This window comes from Zonotrichia albicollis, chromosome 28 (genome assembly GCF_047830755.1).
Source record: "Zonotrichia albicollis isolate bZonAlb1 chromosome 28, bZonAlb1.hap1, whole genome shotgun sequence".
Lineage (NCBI taxonomy): Eukaryota > Metazoa > Chordata > Aves > Passeriformes > Passerellidae > Zonotrichia > Zonotrichia albicollis.
The window spans coordinates 277,802-292,186 of record NC_133846.1 but is presented as its reverse complement, the minus strand read 5'-3'; positions in this window follow the sequence as shown (position 1 = coordinate 292,186).

Below are 14,385 nucleotides of genomic sequence, written 5' to 3'. Positions count from 1 at the left end.
GGCTCCCCAAATCACTGTGAGAGAGTGTTATTAACTTCCAATCTCTCATGTGAGATATAATTGGGACATCTGTGCCAGTGTCTTACAAGCCTGTAATTGTAATTGTCTGGTTCTTATGCATCAGTAGCAGGTCATCTGTGGTTGATCATGGCCGATGTACTTTTTCCAAAAGACATCAGTCTCCATGTCAGAGCTTTCAGGTGGTGACTGGCATTTTGTTAACCAAACTCACTCAGCCAGGTTAGCTGGTAAAGCAGTAGCTGTTACTATTGGGGTCTTTTCTGGAATTACTGATGGTGGTTGATATGCTTGAGTTAAGACTGTAAGTTCTTCATTACAGTTAGCTGAAACAATTGTTGGATAAACAACAAACCCTAGAAAGCAGTTTCTGTCTTTCCCCATAATTAAAAAATCTTGTCTTTTCTGCAATTTTCCAGTAACTCCTGTGGGAACTGCAACATGAATCTCATTCGTAAAAAGTATTCATTTCGAAGTTGCCAGTTCACTTGGTGCCTCTGGGGGCAACAACTTGGGGTTGCTTGCAAAATTACTGATGATTTCGCAAATGGAATCTGGCCAAAGTTTCCAGTTTGATTCACCCTTATGAAGTTTTTGGGTTGTTGGGCTGCCACTACTGGTGTCGTTACACAGTGCTGCTGCACATTCACTTTTGAGTTTCCCAACAAAGGCCTCCCAGAATCATCAAACTTTGAGTGGCATTGACTTACATAGTATCTTCCTTTCCTGCACTTAGGGCAAAGAGTATGTGGTTTTGTGCTTTCTGCGGGCTCTGAGCAGCTTTTTATTACATGTCCAGGCTTTCCACATCAGAAACATACTTTTTTAACAGTCTCTGCTTCCATTACTGCCTTAAAAGCATTCTGTTGACATGTTAAGAGCAGTGAGGGTTTTTATAAGTTACTGGTCTATCACTTCCGGCTGTGGTGCAAAGGCTTCTTCAAATCTCTTTCCTAAAGTGTCTGCTTGGTTTGCAACTATATGCTGTGGACCGCCTATTTTACTACAAGCTTCAACCATCTGAGGCAGGTCTGGCTGTATATAAGCCAAGGCACAAATAATCTTTTTACATTCTTCATTAGCATTTGCAAAGGCAAGATTACAAAGCATACAAGAATACGTGGAAGGACTAAATCATCATCAGATTGCCTTTCAATGGCCTGTGTTAAGTGATCTATGAAGGTGGTGAATGACTCAGGCATTCCTTGCCTTCTTTGTGTGTTGACCCTTCAGGGCTCCCTGCCAGCTGAACTTGCAGGATAGCCTTGCGAGCACCATCTTTAATGTCAGCAAGCACAACCCTAGGTAATTCAACTGCTTGATCCTCTGCTCTGTTGCGAGGCTGACCTCCAGCCAGATGGGCAATTGTAAGAGCAGCATTTGCACCTCCTGCATAATTTTTTATCAGCCTATTAAGAAGCCTTCTCCACTTTGAATCTCACAAAACATATTGTGAGTCCGTTAGAATGATGGATGAGACATAATGACAATCATAAGGTGTTAAATGATAATTACCATAAATGCCTTTCAACAGCTGCTTAAAATATGGTGAGCCTAAGCCATTGTCTTTATTAGCTTTTTGCAAGTCTTTAATCTCGTCATGTGTCATTGGCTTGGATTTATGTTCTGCCTGCCTCACCTCACTGGTATAGCTAGGAGCCAGTCACGTGCTAAGTCAAAATTTCTTTCTTTTATTGCTTTGCACCATGTTTCAGCCCAATCAGTCAATTTTAAATTGTTTTTTGAAAAATCCTTAGATTTAGAAAGGATCGGGGAGTCTCTAGGGTCAGGAGGGAACAAGTCAAGTTTTAAATCTGGGTCTGTGGGACTGGGGTCTAGCAGATCAATTTCTTCTTCAAAAGTATGATAATTTTCTAGCTTCTGGACCCCCATAATCTGTTTAAAAGTTCCAAGCTCCTTCTCATCTTTCCCTCCTCTGTGGTGTTAGAAGCAGCGAAGGGCAGCATAATTGGAGCTGCAGCTGCAAGCACAGCTGCCCGCCAGGGCAGCAGGAGCAGAGGCAGGAGGGAGGCACACCCAAGGCACAGGTGCGGCCAAGCAGGCACAGCCACAGTGGGCTCTGTGGAACTGAAGGAGTTACCAAAGGTACAGCTGGACTAGATTACTTGCTGAATATCTCAGTAAGCACAAGACACACTGGGAGCAACTTAGCAGCCATAAAATCTTAATGGGAGATTGCATCATTAACTCCAACAGCATCAGAAAGAGACATAGTAAAAGTGGACTCAAGATCTGCATTTGCAAAACGTTTTTGTACCCAGCTTAAAAGATCTTTTAAGTTCTTGCTTAGGTATGGCATGGGAATTAGGTCTTATCAGTATTTTAAACAGGAATAAATGTCTCTCTGTTCTTTGGACATCTCTTGTCCTGTGAGACAGAGTGAAAAATTCCCCCAGAGTAAAAGTCCATTTTGAATTAGGTGAAATATCTAGGAAGGGTGAAAAGTCTGTAAGGCCAAAGCTGAAGGAAAAACTGCAGGACAGAGATAGTGAGGAGACAGAGAGAGACAGAGAAAAAAAACCAGAAATGATTGCAAGGGCAGGCCGCCCTGACCCAGGAATTCTTTTTGATAAAGAGAAACTGGTGATAAATGTCACGCGGAGTCCAGAAGAATTAATATGTATGAACCTATTGTGAAACTGTATGCATATGTATTTGGAAGGGGAGATAAAAGGAGATCTGAAGTTCTCAGAGGCACGCATGCACTTTTAGGGAGAGAAATCTCCGCATGCATCCAGTGTTATGAACAAAAATTCAGTTAATATTTTTTTTGTGAGAAAGAGTTGCAGGGATGCAGCCAGGTCTCAGGCTCTGCCAGGATTCTTAGTGCTTTGTTATTGTAATACCGGGTCGTTAAGGCTTATCTCCTCTTTTGTATTAGTAAAAAACCTGGCTGGGTGCAGTGGATGGCCCTTCCCCCGAGGCTGTGCTCTCTTACAGCATAGGGAAGACACCTGAGAGGATGGGGGGGGGGTTATGCAAAGTGACTCCAAAGTCCAGAATGCTTTGTGGGACCCCGACTCGAGATGCAACGAGAAAACCCCAAAAACAACGAGCCAAATAAGAGTTGAGAGACTAAAGTGATGTCTGGATGTGAGGAGCCGAGTGCTGAGCTTGCAGAGATGCTGAACACCTTCGGAGCCCCTCTCGCCCTGAGCAGGGAGTGGTCCCAACCCCGGGACCAGGGTGGCCGCCGAGGCTCAGAAGCAACACCTGACGGGGACATCAAGCCCTAAAGGCTCCCATGAGGACTGGATCCCCGGCTCTGCCCCTAGTGGACAGAGCTGCGCATATCCTCCTCCTCTGAGTCGCCCTGGGTGACGCGACGGGGACTGCAGCCCTGCCGAGCCGCCCAATCCTGAGCTGATCACTTTTAATAAAGGCATTATAAAGGAGAAGAAGTCTCCTGGTCCCTGTTTATTTCATCCAGCACTGCAATAAACAAACATACCAGCTTTACAACTTTTACAAAGTTGTGGAGTTCTCTTCTTTTCTCCACAAAACACCTGTTCCCCAGAGCTCACCTGTGCGCTCTTTGCAGGTGATCCAAGTCGAGCTCAGGCCGGGCTTGATCCAGCAAGCACAGTTATTTTGCTGCCTCTCAGCAGCCAATTAGAGCTCGACTCACCCTCATCTCAGGTGTACATATTCCACAGAATCTGCTTCCTTTCAGCAGCCTTTTAATTGTCCTCTGGGGTAGTCCCAAACTGAGACAAAAGTGTTCTTCCTCACATGGTGGGCAACAATTGTTTGCTATACAGAGTACACAGGGTCAACTGATGAGGTGATTAAAATATGGTTTATTGCAAAATCAGTTTCATGGAAGGTGAGACCATAAGGTTGTTGCATCCAGCACCATCACACTAGAAGCTGTTTTAATTCTAGTTACATTGTCTTTTATAAATTTCTTATCCAATCAGCTACTTCCACAAAGCTCACTAGCATCTTCATAAAATAATCATACTTTGCTATTTTTATACTATTTTGCTGTAATGCGCCTTTTTTTATCCAATCATATAACTCTACAGAAACTTATTGCTCTATCTTCTACTTTTTATTAACTCTATAACAAGTTCCATTACTAGACTAAAATTTTCTACTATCTTGCTAACATATTTATTCACTTACATGAGGCATATTTCTCCTTGCATAAAACATTTTTCTGCTTAAATTACAAATCTTTATTCTTACTTTGTGTCTGTTTCAATTTTTTGTTCTAAATCTTCAAGCCTTCTCTAAGGTCTTAGGTCAAACACTGTATCCACTCTATCTCCGACATTGTATGTTTGAGGCTTTGGGAGCTCTCTGTGCTTGCAGTCCCCACATCAGGGTAACATCTCACCAGCAATCAAGATGTAAGAGGGGCTCCACCAAGGAGAGGCACAGAGGGCTAACAGACAGACCTTGGGAGGAGCCAAATGTGCTTATAAGAATGAGGTCATGGACCCCAGGAGGAGCCAAGTATATATATATATATATGTATGGGTAAAGCCACGGACTTTACCCACTGGGAAGTGCTGGAAGGACATAGAAGGACTGTGTATGAATACTAATGTGGCTGATGCAACCTGGAGTGTATAAAAGGCAAAGATGCCATTTTGTGAGCTGAGCCTCTGGTGAGCAGAGAGAGTGTCACTATGCTCCTAGCGCTGTTTCCTCTTTGCTTTGTAACTTTAACAGATTCTAATTAAATTTTATTTAGTCATTCCCACCTGGGGTTTGAGTCATTTCTAACAATTTTGGGGAGACTCGCCGGGGATATTTCCACTGATTATGAGGACCCCTCAGGTCACTTATGTGGGGAGGCTGGCCTCACTGATTTCAGCAGCCCATCCCTGGCCTCTGGTGGGCCCTTGGACTCTAGCTGGATAACTGGGAATGAGGAGAACCCATAAAGCAAAGGTAAAATTCCCTTTTTTTGCTGTGGTCTTTTTTTTTTACATGGCTGGAGACCCAACACGAGTGGACAGGAGAGGTTTGGCCAGTGCCCCTAATCTGGGTGTGGGAGCCACAGCTCCAGCAGCCTCACACACGGACCTGTACCAGAGTCCATCGGAGCAAGGGGACACTGGACAGTTGGGCGGGTAGCTGGAGAGGCAGGAGTCTCTGGCGCTAGGTAATAGGGAGATGGGAAGCCCTAGGTGGCAGGACACTTGGGATGAAGGCAGGTGTTGGGAATTTAGCTGCTAGAAAATGGAAAAGTACAAAACCATGGCTAATTCCAAGTCCTGCACCTGCACAGATAGCAGTGTCCTTGGGCCTAGCTGTGGTAGGATAACAAACAGTGAAAGAGACATGAGAAAAGAGAGATGTAACCCCTAAGGAATGAGGAAGAGTTGATAGTATAGTTTAACCAATAGATTGCTTAGCTTACAGAATATTCATAAGCTTATTACTCGCTGTATAAGTGTCTGATGCTCTCTTCAATAAACGGAATTTGCTTATCACTCATATTGAGTGTCTGAGTCTCCCCTCACCGACAAATGGCTCATCCCCGACAAAGGCCCTCATTCTCGGTGACAAATTGGCGCCCAGAACAGCGACCCTATGAACCCCTGCGAGCCATGGTCAGTGCAGTATTTGGGTGTCAGTCCCGACGCAGCCCGGGAGGCACAAAAAGCGGCCCTGCCTTAGGCGACCCTATATAGGAGACCTGGAAGAAAGGCGAAAGAGTGGGTGAAAGAGTGGGCTTCGGTGCTCTGGCGACCTCACAGGAGAGACCAGCTGACTGAATGCCGTCGAAATCCTGGAAAGGCTTGGAAAGGTTGCAGCGCGCTAAATGAATGACAAGTTAAAAGGTAACACAGGGACAAACGGCATATAATCCTTTTAAATGCTTTTTAGAAAAGTGGGGACTATAGACTGTTGACTTGGGAAGAGAATTCCCGAGATTGCTGCATATAGACTTGCAAAAACGTGCGTTGTGGTGCTGGGACTGCAAGTATATGCGCAGTAAATCAGCAACCCTGCTGCGATGGCAGCAGCAGCCGCGGCTCGGGACGCCTGCAGGGCTGTGCCACTCCAATCTCGGCATGGGCGCAGCGGCGGGAGCGACGGCGGCCGCGGGGGGAGCCGAGCAGCCGCGGGGGAAGCGACCCGCGCGGCCACGGGTGCAGCGGTGTCTGCAGCGCACGCAGCAAAGAGCCCAGCGCCACGGGGTCGCCCCCTCTGACACACGCGCCGCGGGACCGGAGCGCTTTTCAAACGGGAGCGCTTCTCCCTCTGACCCGCAGCGGGCAAGGGCTTCGGTGTGAGACCTTAACAGCCGTAATGATTGTAACTCTTGTCAACAAAAGGAAAAGATTCCTGCTGCAATCAGGAGACCAGTGATGGTAAACAAACGACACCAAGGACTATTGCGCCAGCGTTTATCACCTAAGTTAGAAGAACCCTTTTGTTTTTCTTAGCAGAGACTGTGAAAGAGAAATCAGCATAAGTGAATGTGGGAGTCAAATTTCGGCCGATTTGGCTCACAAGTATTCGTTATGCTGTCTTGGGGTCACCGGTATTACCATAGACTCTAAACACTAGAAGCACAGTCTTTAATCGGTAGAACATCAGACTCTGAAATTATGTTTTGAAAAATTTGAAAGTGTTAAAATTGTGTTAAGGTAGTTGTAGAAGTAGGATGTGATGAGTGTTTTTTGTGTTTTTTAAGCCTTGTTTGAATGTTGTGGAGGTAAAAGCAAACACTGAATTTAAAAGAATTTTTTTTACAGCTATACCTTAAACAAACTTCTTATGTTTAAGTACATTAAGTGCATTAAGTATAAAAATGCTGCAGCAAACACTCAAAAAAAAAAAAAAAGTTGTTTTAGCTTAGTGTTTTAGAATCAGGCCTGTAAGTTATATCAAATGCTATGTTCTATTTCTATAGTAAGTTTTATTTGTTGCTAGGTAGCTTGAGTTAAATTATCTATTAAGTGCTGTTAAATGTTGAATGCTGTTAAAGTTTTAATTTCTGTTAAGTTTAATATTTTAAGTTTAATATTTTAAAGTTTAGGTGCTATTGAGTTTAAGTGATGTTAGATAGATTTATGCTTTTATGATAGATGTTTATTTTATGACTTGTGTGCAAAGTGTTGTTGTGAACATTAGAGAAACTTAAAAAAGACAATCAGAATTTGCTATTTAAGAATAGAAAGCAAACTTTCTTTAGCTTATTTTTGTGGATTATATTAGCACACTGAGTTTTGTTTGAGCTTTGTAACACATAGAATTCTTTTTTATATCTGTTGTATAGCATATTTTATAATTAGTGATAGCCTTTTTGGTTTGTTTCCCTAGCTTAGATCCCTTGTAAGAGAAAAGCCTTATTAGCTGAGAATATTGTTTAGTTGTTAGAATTGCCTATTTTTAGGTTGCAAAGAGTGTGACAGTTAGCCCATAGAACTTTTTTTTTTTTAAATAAAAACAGGGGAGATGTTGGGAATTTAGCTGCTAGAAAATGGAAAAGTACAAAACCATGGCTAATTCCAAGTCCTGCACCTGCACAGATAGCAGTGTCCTTGGGCCCAGCTGTGGTAGGATAACAAACAGTGAAAGAGACATGAGAAAAGAGAGATGTAACCCCTAAGGAATGAGGAAGAGTTGATAGTATAGATTAACCAATAGATTGCTTAGCTTACAGAATATTCATAAGCTTATTACTCGCTGTATAAGTGTCTGATGCTCTCTTCAATAAACGGAATTTGCTTATCACTCATATTGAGTGTCTGAGTCTCCCCTCACCGACAAATGGCTCATCCCCGACAAAGGCCCTCATTCTCGGTGACAGGCAGGGAGACCCGAGGAGGCAGGACACAAAGGACAAAGGTGGGCAGACCCTGGGAGGCAGGACACTCCAGATGGAGGCAGGGAAACCCCAGGAGGCTGGAGGCAGAAGACAGGGAGCGGGGAAACCCCAGTGGTGGAGAGGCACAGGAGGCAAGGTGATGGCCACTGCAGCAGGAACATGCGGGAAGTACGGAGGGCACAGACGTGGGGGAAGCGCGCAGGACGTGCAGAGCAAGCACAGCAGTGATCAAGCACATGTCGGGAGGCAGAGGAGATAGGACAAGCCACAGAGGGAGGAGTGCAGCCACAGGGGACCCCTGAAGAGAGTGCTTGGTTACCAGGCAAAGGGGCAGTGGTGGCAGAGGAGGATCCCAAGGGGGAGATCTTAACTGCTAGACAACAGGGCAGAGGCAGGAGGGGAAGCAGAAGGTAGTCCCAAACTAATAACACGGGACAGGGAAAGAGCAGGGAAAAGCCTTAGGAAGAAATTCGGAGGGTACCTCGGAGTATAGCCCCCTGGAACTAATACTATCCCAATGGGAGCATCCCTCTGATAGAAGGGAGAAGGATAAGGTAAAAATTATACGGTACTTCATGTTATGAACAAAAATTCAGTTAATATTTTTTTGTGAGAAAGAGTTGCAGGGATGCAGCCAGGTCTCAGGCTCTGCCAGGATTCTTAGTGCTTTGTTATTGTAATACCGGGTCGTTAAGGCTTATCTCCTCTTTTGTATTAGTAAAAAACCTGGCTGGGTGCGGTGGATGGCCCTTCCCCCGAGGCTGTGCTCTCTTACAGCATAGGGAAGACACCTGAGAGGATGGGGGGGGGGTTATGCAAAGTGACTCCAAAGTCCAGAATGCTTTGTGGGACCCCGACTCGAGATGCAACGAGAAAACCCCAAAAACAACGAGCCAAATAAGAGTTGAGAGATTAAAGTGATGTCTGGACGTGAGGAGCCGAGTGCTGAGCCTGCTGAACACCTTCGGAGCCCCTCTCGCCCTGAGCAGGGAGTGGTCCCAACGCCGGGACCAGACAGGACCGAGCCAGGTAAAGCAACATCTGACGGGGACATCAAGCCCTAAAAGGCTCCCATGAGGACTGGTCCCCCGGCTCTGCCCCTAGTGGACAGAGCTGCGCATATCCTCCTCCTCTGAGTCGCCCTGGGAGACGCGACGGGGACTGCAGCCCTGCCGAGCCGCCCAATCCTGAGCTGATCACTTTTAATAAAGGCATTATAAAGGAGAAGAAGTCTCCTGGCCCTGTTTATTTCACTTCATGATAGAGTGGACAAAGGAGGAAATACAACCCGATCATATATTTTAGCCTCAGTATGGGTCACTTGAGGGGTGGATTTGCCAAGCCCTGCAAATACATGTTAATGCCAAAGAACCATACAATCAGGAGGAAGGTGAATATGTGCTCTGCTGGAAAGAGGAGATTTTTTCCCTTAGAGGTCAAAACCTTTAGTCACAGAAAAAGGAATGGGATTCTCTAGATAACTTACCTCTGCCATTTCCCATGGCCCCGGATGCTCTGGTACTTCCAGCAGTACCAGCCTACCCTATTGCCCAAAGTGCACCAATATCCCCAGAAGTACCAGTGTCCCCAGAGAAGGTGGTAACCCTAGATGGGCCTAGCCAGAACACCAAAAGTAAAGCAAAATCAAGGTGTGAGAATGAAAACAAGAATCATCAAGTCAGGGTATATCCCCTTAGAGAAGTACTGGTGGGTGGGGTGCAAGGGGGAGATGGGGTTTGTGAGTGCTCCTCTCAACTCTTCTGCAGTGCAGCCTTTTAGAAAGAGTTTAAAGGATTGTTAGGTGACCCTATTGGTTTGTTGGAACAGGTGGATCAGTTTTTAGGATCAAACACCTGTACTTGGGACAAAATGCAATCCTAGGTATACTATCTACCCCAGAGGAAAGGCAAATGATCAGGATAGCAGGTATAGGAATCTGGGATAGAGAGCACCGGAATGGACCAGAATGGGGAAGAAAAGATGCCCATCCAACATTCCCCCTGGAACCACAACAATGAGGAGGGGAGATGAAATATGGAAGATTATAGAACATTGATAATTAGAGGAATAAAGGAGGCTGCTCCACAAAATCAAAATGTGAGTAAAGCTTTTGATGGAATGCCAGTGGAAGGATGAAACCCTCATGGAGGAAAGACTCAGAAGGAATGTGAGGCAGTACTCTGGCATCAACTGGGAATCAGCAGCTGGCAAGACACTATTAAAGGTTCGTTTTGTCATGCAGACCTGGCCAGATATCCAAAGAAATTACAAAAGCTTGAGGTTTGGCAGGAACGAGGATTGAATGAACTGTTGAGAGAGGCTCAGAATGCTTATGTGGGAAGAGGAGAAGGCAAAGACAAAAGCCAAGGTTATGGTGGCAGCAATAAGAGAAGGGAGTCGATCTGTTAGGAGTAGGACCCCTCGAAAGGATAGACGGGGATGTCAACCGAGGATATTCAGGGACAGTGATAGGCAGGGTGAAGCAGTAACAACAGAACAAGATCAAGGCTTCATGTGGTTTTTTTGTAAGGGAAAATGACATCCAAAGAGGGATTGTCCTCAAAGAAACGGAGATTTAGATAGTGGAGTGAGAACAACAAACCAAGATCAGAATTTCAGGTGTTCTTATTGTAGGACAAAGGGACATTTGAGGAGGGACATTTGAGGACAAAGGGACATTTGAGGAGGGATTGTCCTCAAAGGAGAAGGAATTTACAAGTGTATAGGGAAGCACAAAATGAGACAGAGAACTAGAGGTGTCAGGGGCTCTGTCTTCTGGGGACAAAATACCATGATGAGCCCTTGATAACCCTATACTTAGGTCCCCCCAGAGAAGAAGTTTTTGAGTTTTTAGTTGACACAGGAGGTGAGAGAACATGTGTACAGAAGATTCCAAAAGGATGTGAGGAGAGCCGAGAGTCTTTGCAGGTAACAGGAGCAAAAGGAGAAGGCTTTCAGGTGCCTGTTATCAAACAGGTAACCTTTGATGGGAGTCATAAAACAGGAATGGGAGACATATTATTGGTACTGGGGGCAGGATCATCTCCTTGGGAGGGATTTGCAAGTACAATTAGGAATTGGGGTGTTACCAAAAGAAGGGGAAATGGTAGTGAAACCATTAAAATGTTAATTAAAGGTCAAATTAAAAGGAGATGATAAAAAGAAAATAAACCAAATTTTATGGGCAGGACCCAAGAATCAGGGAAAACTGGACATGATGGCCATTGCCATTACAATTACTGATGAAAGTTGCCCAATCCAAGTTCGTCAGTATCCTATCTCCTTGGAAGGGCAAGGAAGGTTACAACCCATTATTGACTCTCTGATCAGGATAAAACCCTGGAATCATGAATGTCTCCTCACATTACTCTGATTCGACCCATTTGGAAATCAGATGGTGTACCTACAGACTGGTACAGGATCTGAGAGAAGTGAATAAAAGGACTATTGACTGATATCCCATGGTTCCTAACGTTTACACTCTCTAAAGTAAGATTCCACCCTCACATCAATGGTTCAGTGTAATAGATCTTAAAGATGATTTCTGAGTTTGTCCTTTGGCTGAGGAGAGTTGGGACATCCTTTCTTTTGAGTGAGAGGATCCTACCATGGGAACAAAACAACAACCAAGGTGGATGAGATTACCCCAAGGGTTTATGGAATGCCCGAATTTGTTTGGGCAGGCCATAGAGGAGGCCTGGCCATCCTCTACCCTGAGTCCTGAAATTAAACTCATACAATACGTAGATGACTTGTTACTTTCTGGGACTGAGGAAGGAGAAGTTAAGGAAGCCACAATAGGCCTTTTAAATTTTCTAGGAACTCAGGGATTGAGGGTGTCAAAGAAAAAAATCCAATTTGTGGAGCAGATTTGGGTCATAGAATTAGTAAAGGCAGCTGACAGTTACATCCAGGAAGGGAGAAAACCAAAAACAAAGAAAAGATAAAGCAGATTTTAGGATTACTAGGACATTGCTGATTGTGGATTAAGGGATACACCAAGGCTGTTAAGTTTTTGTATGAAAAGTTAGTTGAAGAGGAGATAATCTGGACAGAGGAGGATGAAAACAGATTTGAAGAATTAAAACAAAAATTAGTAACTGCCCCCACCCTCAGCCTTCCTGCTCTAAAAAAGCCCTTTCACCCATTTGTGAATGTGGACAATGGGGTGGCCCATGGGGTTCTAAGCCAGGATTGGGGAGGATCTAGAAACCTGTGGAATACTTGTCTAAGTTGTTGGATCCTATTAGCAGGGAGTGGCCCTTGTGCATTCAAGCTGTAGCTGCTGCATCACTGAGGGCAGAGGAGAGCTGGAAATTAACCTTTGAGGAACAGTTACGAGTATATACTCCCCATTCAGTAAGAAATATCTTAAACCAAAAGGATGAAAAGCAGCTTACAGACTCTTGGATACTCAAGTATGAGGTCATATTAATAGATGGGGATGATTTGAAATAAGTTACAGATAGGTATTTAAATCCAGGTCAATGGGGAGCCAGTCAGAGAATTAGAACATGACTGTATGGACATAATTGAATACCAAACCAAGGTGAGGGAGGACCTGACTGACCAGCCTCTCCAAGGAGGAAAGATCCTGTCTATAGATGGCTCCTCAAGGTATATACAAGGGCGATGGAAATCCGGGTATGCCATCAAAAATGAACAAAAGATGATGGTAATTGAAAAAGGGAACTTGCCCTCTGCCTAGTCCACTACCCTAAGCTTGTGAGTTGTATGCTTCAGTCCAGGCTTTAAAACTACTAGACCATGAAAAAAGGACAATCTATACTGACTCAAAATATGCCTTTGGAGTAGTGCACACCTTCGGAAAAATAAAGGAAGAAAGAGGGCTGCTTAACTCAAGAGGCAAGGGACTGATACACGAAAGGTTGATCCCGGAAGTCTCAGAAGCCCTGAGGTTACCAGAAGATATTGCTGTAGTCCATATTAAGGGGTCACCCCAAGGGAATGGCCATAGAGAATCAGAGGAAACAATCTGGCCAATAGAGGAGCAAAGGATGCTGCAGAAAATAGGGAGGAGAGAGTGATGATAGTCCTAACATCAAAAGACAAAGAATCAGGGATTCCAAGGTTTAGTAAACCAGAGGAGGACAGATTGAAGGAGATAGGGGCAGAGAAGAATGATGCAGGTATCTGGAGGCTCCCAGACAGAAGGCAAATGTAAAATAGACCCCTTACCAAAGAAGTATTAGATAGACTACACCAAAAGACTCATTGGGGTACCCGAGCCCTCTGTGATGAGTTTTTAAAGAATTATGGGTGTGTAGGAGTCTTTGGAATAGCAAACAAGTAATTGGTAAGTGTGGAATTTATCAAAAGGTGATCAAAAAGGCAATGAGAAAAGTAATCTCGAGAGGTCAGGAACTAGCCCTAAGTCTCTTTCAAAGTATACAAGTGGACTTTACTGAACTTCCCAGATCCAGTGATGGAAATACTTACTGGTCTTAGTGATCATTTGACTCGCTGGGTCGAGGCTACACCTGCTGTGTGCTGTTGTATTGTCTCCAAGATGCTGTTAGAACAAATTACTCCCCTGTACAGGATGGTGAAGAGGATTGATTCAGATAGGGAGACACACTTCAATTTCAAGGTTTTACAACAGATAGTCCAAGCAGTGGGAATAAAAAGGGATTCACATACGCTACAGCACCCACAAAGTTTTGGATGGATTGAGAGGATGAATCAGGCCCTTAAAAGAACCTTGACTCAGTTAATGGTAGAGACTCAAATGTCTTGGATAAGATGATAACCCCTAGCGTTACTATGGGCTAGAATATAACCTTGGTCCGACCGAGGTATATCCCCTTATGAGATGATGTTTGGGTTACCCTTTTTAGCTTCAACCCATGAAGCTGCAACCTATGAAGAGGGGGAAGTAAATGTCATGAAATATATTAAGACCATAGCCAAAACCTAGAGTGTGGGATCTCAGCACCTCAGGACTGAGGTGCCGAGTCACCGAGACCACCCTTGGGGGGCTCGGGAGTCCTGGAATGTTGCCAGAAGTGTCTGGTGCCTGGACTTTGATCCTACACAGGAGACGACACCTGTATGAGGATAGGAGGATTTCACCGGGGTAAATGGTGAAGGGATTAGTTAATTAGAGGGTGAGACACAGGGTTTAGGATTTCTGTACAGGGGGGTTTAGAGAAGTAAGATGGAGGAATTGGGGCGTGTCCTGTCCTCCTTCTTCTTCTTCTTCTCCTCCATCTTCTGTGGTGATGGTGGCACTTTGGGATTGGTCATTACTAAAAGTGCACCGGGCAATAAGGGTGAAAGATATTGGGGAAAAATTATAAATATTGTACACGCAACTTCGGGTATAAAGATAGGTGACTGTCCGGAGGGGAAGACAGTGTGTTCATGGAGTAGTGCACACTGTGGCTGGCTGCTGAGCAGACCTCTGTCGGGCCGAAAGAAAATCTTTTAGATAAACAATTAATAAACACAGAGACCGAAAGAAGAACTGAAGCCTCTTCTCGTCCTTTGATACGCGGGCTGCCCCAAGGCCACCTCGGGCATTTCCAGGC